The sequence below is a fragment of the Aotus nancymaae genome, unplaced genomic scaffold (genome assembly GCF_030222135.1).
Source record: "Aotus nancymaae isolate 86718 unplaced genomic scaffold, 86718_ANA_hifiasm-v0.15.2.pri h1tg000065l, whole genome shotgun sequence".
NCBI classification, from domain to species: domain Eukaryota; kingdom Metazoa; phylum Chordata; class Mammalia; order Primates; family Aotidae; genus Aotus; species Aotus nancymaae.
Genome location: NW_026988480.1, coordinates 10,558,556 through 10,572,740, shown reverse-complemented (window position 1 = coordinate 10,572,740; position 14,185 = coordinate 10,558,556). Strand labels below are relative to the sequence as shown.

At 40.8% G+C, this 14,185-nt stretch overlaps 1 protein-coding gene across 3 annotated transcripts in view; it reads right to left on the bottom strand.

Annotated features, from left to right (window-relative positions):
• Nucleotides 1-14,185, bottom strand: part of LOC105731528 (cytochrome c oxidase assembly factor 1 homolog) — a 205,129-nt gene that overhangs the window by 88,594 nt on the left and 102,350 nt on the right. Inside the window, exon 1 of one of the 3 annotated variants that reach the window (XM_064366733.1) lies at nucleotides 5,008-5,088. The exons of 1 other annotated variant lie outside the window; for it this stretch is intronic. The gene's annotated coding sequence lies outside the window, so the exon portion shown is untranslated. Of the gene's footprint in view, nucleotides 1-4,917; nucleotides 5,089-14,185 lie in introns of those variants that run through there. One more of the 3 variants, XM_064366732.1, reaches the window with a different exon arrangement.

Genomic DNA, 14,185 nt, shown 5'->3' with positions numbered 1-14,185 from the left:
AGCATTTGCGTAGCATTTCACAGACTTAAATGAAATATTGGTCGGCTGTTTGTTTTTTTCTTCCCTTATTCCTTCCTGTCTCCGTTGTTAAGCACTATTATCGTCATAAAAGAGGTTTTTAATACATATTTTTAGATTCCATTCCAGCCCGGGCAATAGAGCAAGAATCCTGTTCTCTCTCCCCCTTTTTCTTTCTCTTTCTTTCTCTCAAAAAAAAAAAAAAAAATTAAGTTAGTGGCATTAAGTACATTCACATTGTTATGCGACCATCGTTACTATCATCTGAACATTCTCATCATCCCATAATGAGACTCTTTCTCCTTTAAACAATAATTTCCTACTTCCCAGCACCTGGTAACCATTATTCTATTTATTTCCTTCCTTCCTTCCTTTGTTCCTTCCTTCCTTCCCTCCCTCCCTTTCCTTCCTTCCTTTTTTTCTTTCTTCCTTCCTGCCTGCCTTTCTTTCCTTCCTTCCTTCCCTCCCCTCCCTTCCCCTTCCCTTCTTCTTCCTTCCTTCCTTTTCTTCCTTTCTTCCTGTCTGCCTGCCTGCCTTCCTACCTACCTTCCTTCCTCCCTCCCTTCTTTCTTCCTTTCTTCTTTCTTTCCTTCTTTTTCTTTCTTTCCTTCTTTCCCTTCCTCCCTCCCTCCCTTCCTTCCTTCCTTTTCTCTCTCTCTCTTTCTCTGTTTCTTTCTTTCTTTCCTCTTGCTCAAAAAAAAAAAAGATGGGGTTTTACCATAATGGCCAGGCTGGTCTTGAACTCCTGAACTCAAGTGATCCACCCACCTCGGCCTCCCAAAGTACTAGACCAGGCTGGTCTTGAACTCCTGAACTCAGGTGATCCACCCACCTCGGCCTCCCAAAGTGCTAGGACTACAGGCGTGAGCCACTGCGCCTGGCCAAAAAAAGAAAATTCTAACACATGCTACAACATGAATTAACCTTGAAGACATTACGCTAAATGAAATAAACCAGACACAAAAGGACAAATATTTTATGATTCCAATTTTATGAGGACCCTAGAATAGTCATATTCATAGAGACAGAAAATATAATGGTGGTTACAAGGGGCTGGAGAGAGGGAGGAATGGAGATTTATCATTTAATGGGTGCAGTATATGGAGATGAAAGTGTTCTGGAGATAGATGGTGGTGATGGTTACACAGCAATGTGAAATTACTTAATGGGACTGAATTGTACCCTTACAAATAGTTATACATATGGTCAATTTTATGTTATATATATTCTATCACAATTTTAAAAAAGAAAAGACAAAACACTGAAACAAGAAACAGTTCTAACTGGAATCAAGCCACAGGGAAAGAATGAAATCTTGGCCATTATATGTAAACAGAGAGATGAATTTTTTCCTGGAAGCTATAGTATATCACTTTCCTTATATTCTCAAAATGCGCGGTTTCTAAAAATATTTTTACTACTAGCCGGGCGCAGTGGCTCACGCTTATAATCCCAGCACTTTGGGAGGCCAAGGCAGGTGGATCACCTGAGGTCAGGAGTTCCAGACCAGCCTGGCCAACACAGTGAAATCCCATCTCTACTAAAAACACAAAATTTAGCTGGGCATGGTGGCGGCCACCTGTAATCCGAGCTACTCTAGAGGCTGAGGTGGAAGAATCGCTTGAACTCAGGAGGCAGAGGTTGCAGTGAGTGAGATCGTGCCATTGCACCCCAACCTGGCTGCCAAGAGCAAAACTCCGTCTCAAAAAAAAGTTTTACATATATATATACATAACATATAAATATATATATTTTTTTTACTACTACTACTGCCTTTTAACCAATGAAGTAAGAAAATAAATACAAAACAATGTCAACAGGATTTTATAAAACTACTTTTTCCAACATGCCCCAAACAATACAGAACACAATAGTTATACTCAACCTCTGCATACATCAAATCTTCAAATAAATGCCTGCTAGTATGAAAAAAGTAATTTCTATTTGGTGATGAACTGTCCAATATGGCTCTCACGAATCTAATATAGTATATGAAATATAAGCAAGAGAATAAAATAACTTCTTGGAGTCTGTTTAAAATAGAAAGTTAAATGAACAAAGTTGAAGTAGATCATGGCATATTTTTCAAGGCAGAAAGATAGGAAGGTACCAATGTCTGAAACAATGAACACCATTAGACTTATAATACCAGGGACTCAGATGTCACACTAACTGGGAACTACTATGTCAATTTCTGTAACTCCTGTAATTTAAGAACAATATCCTAAACTACTGGCCAGAAGCCTCTTAGAGAAAAAGTCCTGACTACACAAAAATGTAAAACAGTATAGTAAAAAATATAAAAAGTTAACTAAATAGATGGAAAATATCTGCCACATATCTAACAGTCAATGGCTTAATATCCCTACACAAAGAACTCCTAAAAATCAATAAAGACAAAACTCAATAGAGAATGGATAAATTATAAAGTTTCCCCTTGCTTCATTTTTCAAGTCTTAAAATGCTTCTCACAGGTTCTTCACAGCATTTTTCCTGGGCCTGGCCTTCCATGTAGCTGTTGGAAAAACATCACTCTCTGAACTACAGCCACACACCCATAAGGAGGTCTCCAGGGCTACTAAAAATTAATCTCATGTGCTTTTCATTTAAAAGAACAGTAGCATAATCTAAAAGACTGTCACATATCTGATAAATGACTTGTATCTAGAATATATAAAGAACCCTTGAAACTCAATTACAAAAAAGACAACCTAATTTAAAAATGGGCAAAGGATCTGAGTAGACATTTCTCCAAAGAAGATATACAAACGGGCAATAAGCACTCGAAAAGACGCCCAGCGTCATTAGCCATCAGGGAAATGCAATTCGAAACCACAATATTTTCAAAAAGTTAGGAGATTTTTAATGGTCACAACACAACACAAAGAAAAGATGAATGTTTGAGGTGATGGACATGCTAATTACCTGATTTGATCATTACACATTGTATACATGCATCAAAATATCACTCTGTAGTCCCTAAATATGTACAATTATTACATGTCAACCAAAAAGAATGAAAACACAATGACACACAATTCACACCCACTCGAATGGCTAGAATCAGAAAGACAGATAATGACAAGTGTTGGCAAGGAGTAAGAAATCAAAACCCTAATACACTGCGGGTAGGAATGTTAAAAAGATGCAAACTGATGCTTTGGAAAACAGTCTGATCATTTCTTAAAATGTTAAACAGAGCTACCATATGACCCAGCCATTTCACTCCTATGCACATACGCAAGAGAAATGAAAACATGATGTCCAAACAAAAACTTGTAGGTGAATGTTCACAGCAGCATTATACATAAGAGCCAAAAGGTGGAAACAATCCAAATGTCCACTAAAGGAAAATAAATAGTGGTAATACCCATAAAAGACTATCCAGCAATTTTAAAAAATGAAGTAGTGACACATGCTATTAAACACAATAAAGATGAACATGAATGTTAATTAAAAGAAGCCAGTTGAGAAAGACCACATGCTGTATGATTTCACTTATATGAATAATCCAGAATAGTCAAATATACAGTCAGTCAATTTATAGTTGCTTAAGGCTTGGTATGGGGAATGGGGACGGGGAAGTCAGGAGAGCCTGCTGAATAAGTACAGGGTTTCTTTTTGGAGTGATGAAAATGTTCTAAAATTGTTCCGACAGGCTCTCACAAATTGAATACGGCATATTAAACATGAACAAAATAATGTGAGAATAACTCCTTGGAGTCTGTCTGAAACAGAAAATTAAACCAACTAATGAAGTTGAAGATTAAAGCATGTTTTCTGATGATGGTTGTACAAGTTTGTGAATGTACTAATCGCTGTACGTTTTAAATGGTGAATTCTATGGTAGGTGAATTATGTGTCAGTAAAGCTGTTTTTTTTTTTAAAGGACTGAAGACTGTTTTGTTTTGTTTTTTCCATTTTATCCTGTTTTTAAAACAGTGCCTAGCAATATTAGGAATTCAACTGATTTCTGTCTGAATGTTAGAACAAAAATAAAAACGTGGGTAAACCGTATAAAACTTTGCCATATCTAAAGTGATTAAACTACTGTAGGCTGGCATGGTGGGAGCATAATATACATGTACCTGCAGACGTGTTTTCCATGAAAGGACCAAAGACTGAAAAATTCAGCAGAATCAAGACCCTGAAGGCCCTTGAAGGAGGCTAAGAAATGTGTGTTATCCTGAAGGCAACGGGAAGGCCAGGAAGATTCTGAGGGCAGAAATACACAATCAGATCTACGTTTAAATGTGCAAGTGTAATCGGAGGGTTGCTACTTCTATACAAAAGTGACCCACCTTAGAAGTAGAGCAATAGCTCCGGGGAGAATGCGGAGGAATGAGGGGAAGACTGGAGAAGCAGGTTATCAAATTATCATTTCCATAGATTTTTAAAAATTACACAGCACCCACCCCCCAAACACACACACAGGCACTCATGTACATAAATACATCCAATGTGCCCTACACAGAAATCACTTCTGTAGTCAGCCCCTGTTGGGGAGTGGAGGGTTCTGTTCTTCAAGTGTGGCGGGGACAAAAAGTATTATGACCACTAAACCAAAAAAATTTTTCCTACAATAATTTGGGCAGCGTACTCCTCAGGATGTTGAAATTTAGGACTACCAAGAAAGTGCCCGGTCCCAACTACTGGAGAGGACCCCCAACTCTTTACAGTGTGCTCTCGGGGATGATCAGCAAAAACTGCAGGACATGGCCCTGGTTAGCTCGACACAGTCTCCTAACTCCGAGCGCGCGGGGGCACTGGTGGCATTCAATTCGCGGAGCTACCGCGGGTTCCCAGGCCCCAAAGCAGCAGCGCAGGGAGGTAGCGACCCGGCGCCGGCGCGAACCTCCGCGAGGTGACCCCTGAGGAAGTCTCCAAGCAGCAACTCACCTCGCGCGCAAACGCAGCCGCCCGAATTGCGGGAACAAACGCTCCTTGCGAGGGTGAAGACGTAGACTCTTACACCCGCGGGAGACTAACCTGTGAGTGTCAGAAACACCACGCCGTGACAACCTTGAGGCGTTCTTCCGGGTGCAGGGAGAAGCTGGTAAATGCCCGCGGGTCGGCGCGCTAGCGGGGAGTAGTCGAGACTTCCGGCGTCTGCAGCTCGCCCGCTAGAGCGTCGAAGCCTGGCTACCGAAGGCTTCAGCTCACTTCAGGTTCTAAATGCTAACGTGGGTCCTCGGGCCGGCTGATCCAGAACTTAGGTGGCCGGGACTGGCTTCTGCTTCTCAGACGCTCAGATTCGCGTCGAGAAGGGATTCGCCTCCCTTGGGCCCCGCTTTTTTTTTTCTTCTGCGTCCGGTTATTGCATATGCATTCAATGCAGTAGCACTAGCCCGGGAAATTTAAGCCACCGGTTCACGTTGCTCCTCGCAGGGATGCGGCGCTTCCGCTGGCCTCCAAGGACCAGAAGCCCGGGGCCATCTGACCCCCACTTTAGCACTGAAATCCATGCCGCCCCCTTAAGCTGACAAATTTGCCAGCACTAAATTTTATTTTATTCTACAATTAAGTGCCCAGTTAACACCAGGGAGTACGGAGGTAAGAAAATTCCAGGAGTCAGGTGGATAGCATTTACCTCATAAATTTGTTATGAAGATGTAAAGCACGTAGAATAGTGTCTGGCACTTTGTAGGCACTCAGTAAATGTTAGCTGTTATTATTTTTATATTAGAGTCATCACTATTATCATCGTAATGTCAAGCTTTAAGTCCAAGTACCTTTCCTCCACAAAGCCATGACTCCAAGACTAATTAACTTTAGTCTGCGGCATTCTTTTTTTTTTGAGACAGTCTTACTCTGTCGCCAGGCGCCAAGCTGGAGTGCAATGGCGCGATCTCGGCTCACCGCAACCTCTGCCTCCCGGGTTCAAGCAATTCTCCTGCCTCAGCCTCCCGAGTAGCTGGGACTACAGGCGCACGCCACCACGCCCAGCTAATTTTTGTATTTTTAGTAGAGATGGGGTTTCACCATGTTGGCCAGGATGGTCTCGATCTCTTGACCTCGTAATCCGCCCGCCTCGGCCTCCCAAAGTGCTGAGATTACAGGCTTGAGCCACCGCGCCCGGCCGTCTGAGGCATTCTTTAAACTCTTGATCACACATCCCTAACAGAAAAAATAAAATTATTTACATGTATCATGTATGCCATTAATATGCATGCTATAAAGCTTTCACAAGACATCAAACGTTTTAATGAGGTAAAAACAATTTTAAAGTGTTTTTTAAAACTTCTAACAAGTTCTTTTCTTCCTACTCAACAATTAGATTGCCAAACATACATTCTACCACTTTGGAATCCGCTAGCTAAATGAGCACATTTATCAAAGCAACCTGCCATTAAATTCTGAGTTCCCAGAATGTTTCTTTTAGGAAGAATTAATAGACACTAATCAGATTGTGAAGTGTTTGAACCATAAGGACTATTTAAATGGTTCTTAGAGAAAAAGAAGAAATAAAATAGGCATCCACTGAGTAGTCTTCATTGATGCAACATTGACTATTGACTTCTTATATTTTTTAAAAAAGAGATTGAGGTTATAATACCTTACACCAAGCTTAATATTTCAAAGAATAAATCAACTCATAAAAAGCTTATAAGGTTTGGTATATATGTATTTCATATAAGATTCATGAAAATGAATCCCAGATCAATTAGCTCCTGTTCTGTACCAGAAAGAGAAATATGTTTACTTTGTAAGTAATAAAACATTAAATAGGCTTTTCTGACCATTTGCTTGAAAACTCAGAACTTACATTTCTATCACTGGATGTAAATCTGCTAAAGTTTTTGTCTAAATTAGACATTAAAAATAAAACTTTATAGTGAATAATGTTACCTACCCAACATTCATTTTCTTCTAACTCATTCGTAACATAATCCTTATTTTATTCAGCTAGCTGCCCTATTCCCAGAATCAGAAAGTGATACTGATTAAACCAGTCACCATACAGAATTTTTTTGGAAATAGTTGCTAATCAAGGAACAAGTATATGACCCAAATTGGCTCAATCTGACTGAAGGAAAGGACCTCTGTTTCATGCTCAGGAGAAAGTTTCTGGCATACTGTTCTCTTGACATGAAAACATCTATCCCACACTGTCATTAACAGCCATCTTGCCCATCACAAAGAATAAAACTGATGGACTGATACTGATAACTAAACAAAGTGATAAAAAGATGTCCTAGGTGACATCATTCTAAACCTGGAACTCACCCTGTATTTGAACCCCTTGTAGGGATGTCTAATGGGTTTCTTTATTGTTTTCGTTTTTTGTTTTTTCTGAGACTGACTTAATCTGTCACCTAGGCTGGAGTGCAATGGCATGATCTTGGCTCATTGCAACCTCTGCCTCCCAGGTTCAAGCAATTCTCCTGCTTCAGCCTCTCAAGTAGCTGGAACTACAGGTATGCACCACTGCACCCACTTAATTTTTGTATTTTTAGTAGAGAAAGGGTTTTACCATGTTGGCCAGGCTGGTCTCGAACTCCTGACCTCAGTGATCCACCCACCTCGGCCTCCCAGAGTGCTGGGATCCTTATTGTTTTCTAATAGAGATGCTATAAAGATTAAATGGGTTAAAATGGTGCTGGTCATATTGTAAATGCTTAATAAATATTAGTCATTAACTCAGCTTAAGTCAGGAATTCTGCTTCTGATAGCCAAAGTATCCCATCTAATATACAGCCTACCCCTCTTTTTCTATATATTTAAAGAAAGGGTCTGTTTTGATAATTCTTAACTTCTAAGGAGCCAGGAAAGCGGTAGGAGGTAGAAAGAGGAGGGGCTGACTGTAATGCTGTATGACGGGTACTGTTAAGTGGTTAAATGGCCACTTTGAGAAATTCATTCAAGAACATCAGGATCCTAGAACTATCAAATCTGAATGGGGTTACCACACATCATAGTTGTATGTATACATGAAAGTTATCATTTCCTGCATATTAATATTATACTCCACTGCCTTACTAAGTTGCTTTATTATTTGGAATTTATTCTTGTAGAGTTTCTAGGATTACAGTCTTACCATTGAAATAGTTTTACCTACCTCCTTCCAAGTTTTGTACCTCTACTTTCTCATATCTAATTGCTTTGGCTAGTATTTCCAGTAAAATATATAATAAATAATGATGGTAGACTTTTATGTCTTATTCCTATCTTTAATGAGGTTTCTCTAGAATTTTCCCATTAAGCATAATGATGGTTTTAAGGACTGAGGTAGATATCTTTTATCATGTTAGGGAAGCATCCATCTATTGAAAGAATGAAGAAAATTTGGCATAAGGGCTTTGAGAAAACAAAGCATTGAGTGTGCCATAATATCCTGTCATAAAAATAAGTAAAAGCTAGACAGTATTTACCTCAAAGACACTAAGAAAATCAACATTAGCTAGGTTGGTATGAATGTCCTTTCTTGCTTATCTTACTACCAGCATGAAATTCAGTCCTGCCTAGTTTGTTTACAAAAAATTCATCTGTGATACCTGATTTTTAACCCTGAAAAAGTTATTTATCTCCTACAAAATGTCCGGTTTAATGTAAAGTTAATGCTTGCGCTACATATTTTTTGTTTTCTGCATTTGTATTTGTCTTTACATATACTCCAAGCACATACTCTACATGTTTGTGATAGGAAATCATGTGCACCTTCTATCGTTTTGTTATACGAAATTGTAGCTGTTCAAATATGCTGGTTGCAATAATAATGGGGTTAGATCATCAAGAAGATATAACAGTCTTAAATTTGTATGGAACTAATAGCAGAGCTTCAATAAATGTGAAGCAAAGACTGAAAGGACAATTAGAAAAACTGAAAATTAAAATGGATATTTTAACATTCACCTCTCAGCAATTAATAGGAAAATTAGATGAAAAAAATCAGTAAGTGCATAAATAACTAGAGCAACACTATTAGCAACTTGGCCTATTTAATATTTATAGAACACTCCGTAAATAGCAAAAATACACCTTTTTAAGTGAATTTTTTATGCTAGTTCATAAAATAAACATTGAAAAACTTAAACAGATTGAAATTGTACACAGTATGTTGTCTTACCATAATTATAAATCGGTAACAGATATCTGGAAAACCCCAAATATTTTGAAATTAAGTAGCATACTTCTTTTGAAATTAAGTAATACACTTTGGGTCAAAGAAGTAATGGTAAGGGAAACAAACATATTTTGAACTGAATAAAAATAAAAGTATATATCAAAAGACATTGAATGTACTTAAAGTAGTGCTTTAGAAAGGAAAATTATAGCTTTACATGCTTAATATAAGGAAATAAAAATATAAGAAAAGAAAAAGTATAAGTTAAATTATTTTAGCTTCTACTTTACGAAATTAAGGGGAAAACAAAAGTAATAGAAAATGAAATAAGATACTTTTGGAAATCAATTAAAAGAGCTAGTTCTTTTTTCAGCTTATTTATTTATTTTTAAGACAAAGTCTTGCTATGTTGCCTAGGCTGGTCACAAACTTTTGGGCTCAAGGAATCCTCTTACTTCAGCCTTTGGAGTAGCTGGGATTACAGGCACTCACCACTGCACCCAGCTAACAGGGCTGGTTCTTTTAAAAGAGCAGTAAAATTGGTAAACCTCTAGCTAAACTGACCAGTCAAAATAAAGAGAGAACACAAATTACCAATATCAGGAATGAAAGAAGAGAAATAAGTAGAGACATTAGAAGAAAAATAAGGAGTTCTGTTTCTGGTTACAGCTGAGTACTTCCTATTGGACCAATCTTCCCGTAGGTAAAAACTAAAAGCTCTGGACCAAGTACAAAAAAATAACTACCTGAAGGTACTGGAGAACACCCAAAGAAGGTAGATACCAGAGGGAAGTTGATGCTGGGAAGAAAGAAATGGGGCCCAGGGAATTTCCCATTGTCATGGGTTTTCTGCTTGAGGACAGGCCCCAGTTGTTACTCTCAATCTTACTGGTTTGAAAAACCAGAAGACAGAGTTTGGGATACATAGAACATCTGGAAAGTGGGGTGAAATCCAAGAAAAGAAATCTCCCAGAAAGGGAAGAAGTCAGAGAGAAGGAAAACCAAACTGTTTCTATGTACTAGCTGCCCACATATCTGGCTGACACCTGAAACATATGTGTGTCAAGCCTTTTGAGCCATCTAAGACTCAAAACCTGAAGGGAAGCCAAGCACAGTGGCTCACTCCTACAAACCTAGCGCTTTGGGAGGCCAAGGGAGGAGGATTGCTTGGAGTCAAGAGTTCAAGATTATCCTAGGCAAGATAGCAGGACCTCATCTCTAAAAAACAAAAAAATTTACAAATTAACCAAGCATGGTGGCACACGCCCATAGTCCCAGCTGCAGATGTGAGGGTGAGGTGAGAGGATTGCTTAAGCCCAGGACTTCAAGGTTACAGTGAGCTATGATTGCACCATTGCATTCCAGCCAGAGCAACAGAGTGAGATCAGGAAGGAAGGGAGGGAGGGAAAGAAGGAAGGGAAAGAAAGGGAAAGCAGGAAAGAAGGGGGGAAGGGAGGGAGAGAAGGAAGGGAAAGAGGGAAAGAAAGAGAGGGAAGGGAGGGAGGAAGGGAAGGAAGGAAAGGAAAGGAGGGAAGGAGAAAGGAAGGAAGGTAGGGAAGGAGAAAGGAAGGAGAGGGAGGGAGGGAACACAAATTAGCAATATCAGGAATGAAAGAGGGCGAGTTATTACTGATCCTGCAAACATTAAAAGTTCTGAAGATGCTATGACCTTCACAGATGTCCTGAAATGAAGCACAGGGCTAAACTTTAACACCCCCACATTAATTAGTCATTGTATATCAGCCACTCCAGGAAGGAACTATGACCAAGGATGAAACAGTTCTTTTCCACAGAGGCAATTCCTGAAGGAAGTGCCTAAGCAGATGGGGAAATGAGCATTTCATTCCTAGGTTGTGCCCCACAGCAACCACCATCCACCTATGAGAGAAAAGGGAGGGAAATATTTGGAGAGTTTGATTACATTTAAGATGTATCAGTGGCTCAACAAAAGAACAAGAAAAACATTAATTAGGTAAAGCATCCTGAAAGATGTCCTTAAAAAGTAGGATTTAGGCAATGGAAAAAAGAGCATTTCCAGCCGAAGAATACTGTGAGACAAAGCACAGAGTTACAAAAAGGAGGAGCTAATTTCTAAAATTATTGAAACTTTATGTGGATTTGCAAGTATGTTGTCTTTAAAAACTTTTTATTTTGAAATAATTATAGATTCACAGGAAATTTGGGAGAAAAAATGTAAAGAGCAGTCCTGTGTACCCTTCACCCAATATTCTGCAGTAGTAACATCTTACATAGCTATACAACAATATTGAAACTAGTGACTGCAGTGGAGCTGCAGCAGGGAAGCACAGCTGGGGATGCATACGCCAGGGAGCCAGTGGGAGCCCTTCCCCTTCTGAGTTGGGACAGAAGCTCCCCTTGACACTGCAGCTGCCCAAATCGCAGCTACAGACCCAGGCCTCCTGCTCTACTGAGCAGGCAGGAACCCTGCCCTCCTGAGCGGAGCTATAGCAGCCCAAACTGCAGCTGTGGATCCCAGCCTCCCTGTGCTCTTGGGGGAGCCAGGAACAGGCAGGATCTGCCCTCCCAGGTGCAGCTGCACCTGCCTGTGCCCACGGCTGCAGACCTGGGCCTCCTGGCTCCAGGAAGCAGACAGGAGCCGGGGACAAGCAGGAGCCCTGTGCCTTCCAAATTTGCAGGGTGGAAGCTCCCTGGAGCAGCTGTGGGCGCCACCCTCCCCCACCACGTCCCTGAAGCCTGGGGGTAGGTCTTCTCCCGCTGCTCATCTCTGCCTGGGGATTGGGGCTGAGCCTCAGGGCCATGAATGGCAGCAGGAGGCAGATTGATTCCTGTGCAGAAAAGGATGGGTCCCCAGTAAGGCCCCGCCTTCCAGCCAGAGAGGGCCTGAAGACTGGGGGCCAGACTGCCAGTCCTGCCACCAGAGTGGGGACTCATGGTGCCTCTTCTGGGTGCCCATGGCTGACCATGGACCAATAGCAGACCTTTCCTCCCCTCTGAGGTTCATAAATCCTGGGTTCAGCCAGAGCAGGGCAGAGAATGGCCAGAGGAGGAAGAGGGCAGAGAGAGGAAGGGAGGACCAGCTGCAGAGAGGAGTACCCTCTCCACTGAAAGCTGCAGAGACGACCTGCCACCCTCTCTGGTAAGAGCTTCAGAGACCTGCAGAGGCATCCAAATGACTTGCCTGTGGAGAGGAGCCACCCTCTTCAGGGCCTCCTCTCTGCTGAGAGCTGAACACTCAACAAGAGGACCAGCCTACAGAGAGGAGCTACCCACTCCTGTGAACTATTCTAACACTAAATAAAACTCCTCTTCTTCACCCTTGTCTGCATACCTCATTCTACCTGGATGTGGGACAAGAACTTGGGCAAAGGCACCTCAGCTACAGAGGTTTCCAACCAGAAAAACTGACACCCCCGAAATGATGTAACATCAGGAAGTTTGCATTGGTACGATCCACAGAATTTATTCAGATTTCACCAGTTTTATATGTACATTGTATGCGTGTGTGTGTGTGTGTTCATGTGTGTGTGTAGTTCTATGCAATTTTATCACATTTCTATTCATCTAAGCATCACCCCAGTTAAGATTCAAAACAGGCTGGGCACAGTGGCTCACGCCTGTAATCCCAATACTTTGGGAGGCCAAGGTAAGTGAATCACGAAGTCAGGAGTTCAAGACCAGCCTGGCCAAGATGGTGAAACCCCATCTCTACTAAAAATACAAAAATTAGTTTAGTGTGGTTGCAGGCGCCTGTAATCCCAGCTACTCGTGAGGCTGAGGTGGGGAATTGCTTGAACCCGGAAGGCGGAGGTTGCAGTTAGCCAAGATTGCACCACTGCAGTCCAGCCTGGGCTACAGAGCAAGACTCCGTCTTAAAAAAAAAAAGATTCAAAACAATTTCACAACATCACAAGGATCCCTGCTACTTCCCTTTCATAGCCACAATCAGTTCCTGTCTTTCCTGCCAGACCCTCTCTGTAACCCCTAGCAACCACTAATCTGTTCTTCATCTCTATAACTTTATGGCAAGTATGCTGTCTTTTCAGTTAAAATATAGCTTTCATTACAGCCAGTGTTACTTTGTGAGAAACTTAGTAGCATCTTCACCTTGGATTTTTAAAGCTTCTAATAAATTATTTCATTTAGTAGTCAGATTGTTCAAAACACTTTATGCCGGGGTTATTGCAAACCTACTATAATTAAATTTCTGTTCTCCAGTTCTTCCTCTTACTCTGAAAGATGATTTCATCCAATGCTTTATCAAACAACTATGACCAGCAGATGTGAGTGATTTTACCTTTTTTTTTTTTTTTGAGACAGGGTCTCATTTTGTAACCCAGGCTGGGTGCAGTGGCAAGATTTTGACTCACTGCAGCCTCAACCTCCTGGGCTCCAGGGATCCTCCCACCTGAATAGCTGCAGGAACACACCACCATGAACTGTCTTTTTTATTTTAGCCATCTGTATTAGGCTGTTCTTGCACTGCTATAAACAAATGCCTAACACTGGGTTATTTATTATTTATTTATTTTTGAGATGGAGTCTTGCTCTGTCACCCAGGCTGGAGTACAGTGGCGCGATCTTGGCTCACTGGAATCTCCATCTCCCAGGTTCAAGTGATACTCTTGCCTCAGCCTCCCAAGTAGCTGAGATTACAGGCCCCCCCACCACGCCAGACTAATTTTTGTATTTTTTAGTATAGAACATCAACATGGGTTTTTTTTTTTTTTTTTTTTTTTTTGAAAGAGAGAGAGAGAATAGGAAGGAGGAAAAAGGAAGAGAAAGAGAGAGAGAGAATGGGGAGGAGGGAGAAGGAAAAGAAAGAGGGAGAGAGAATGGGAGTATTGCTTTCTTGCCCAGGCTAGAATGCAATTTAGTAATGGGTATTGAAAAGCTCTTTTATACTGATAATTATACTTAATGATGTAGTCAGGAAGGAATAAGGGAAGAAGATAACAAACAAACAGCCAACCAATATTTAATTTAAACCTATGAAATGCTATGCGATTACTGAGGAGTGATTTACTTCCAATTATATAGTCACCTTTGGAATAGGTGTGAGGTGGTAATGTATGTTTTGTGTATTTGAAGTGGAGAGTTCTATAAATGTTTATTAAGTTTACT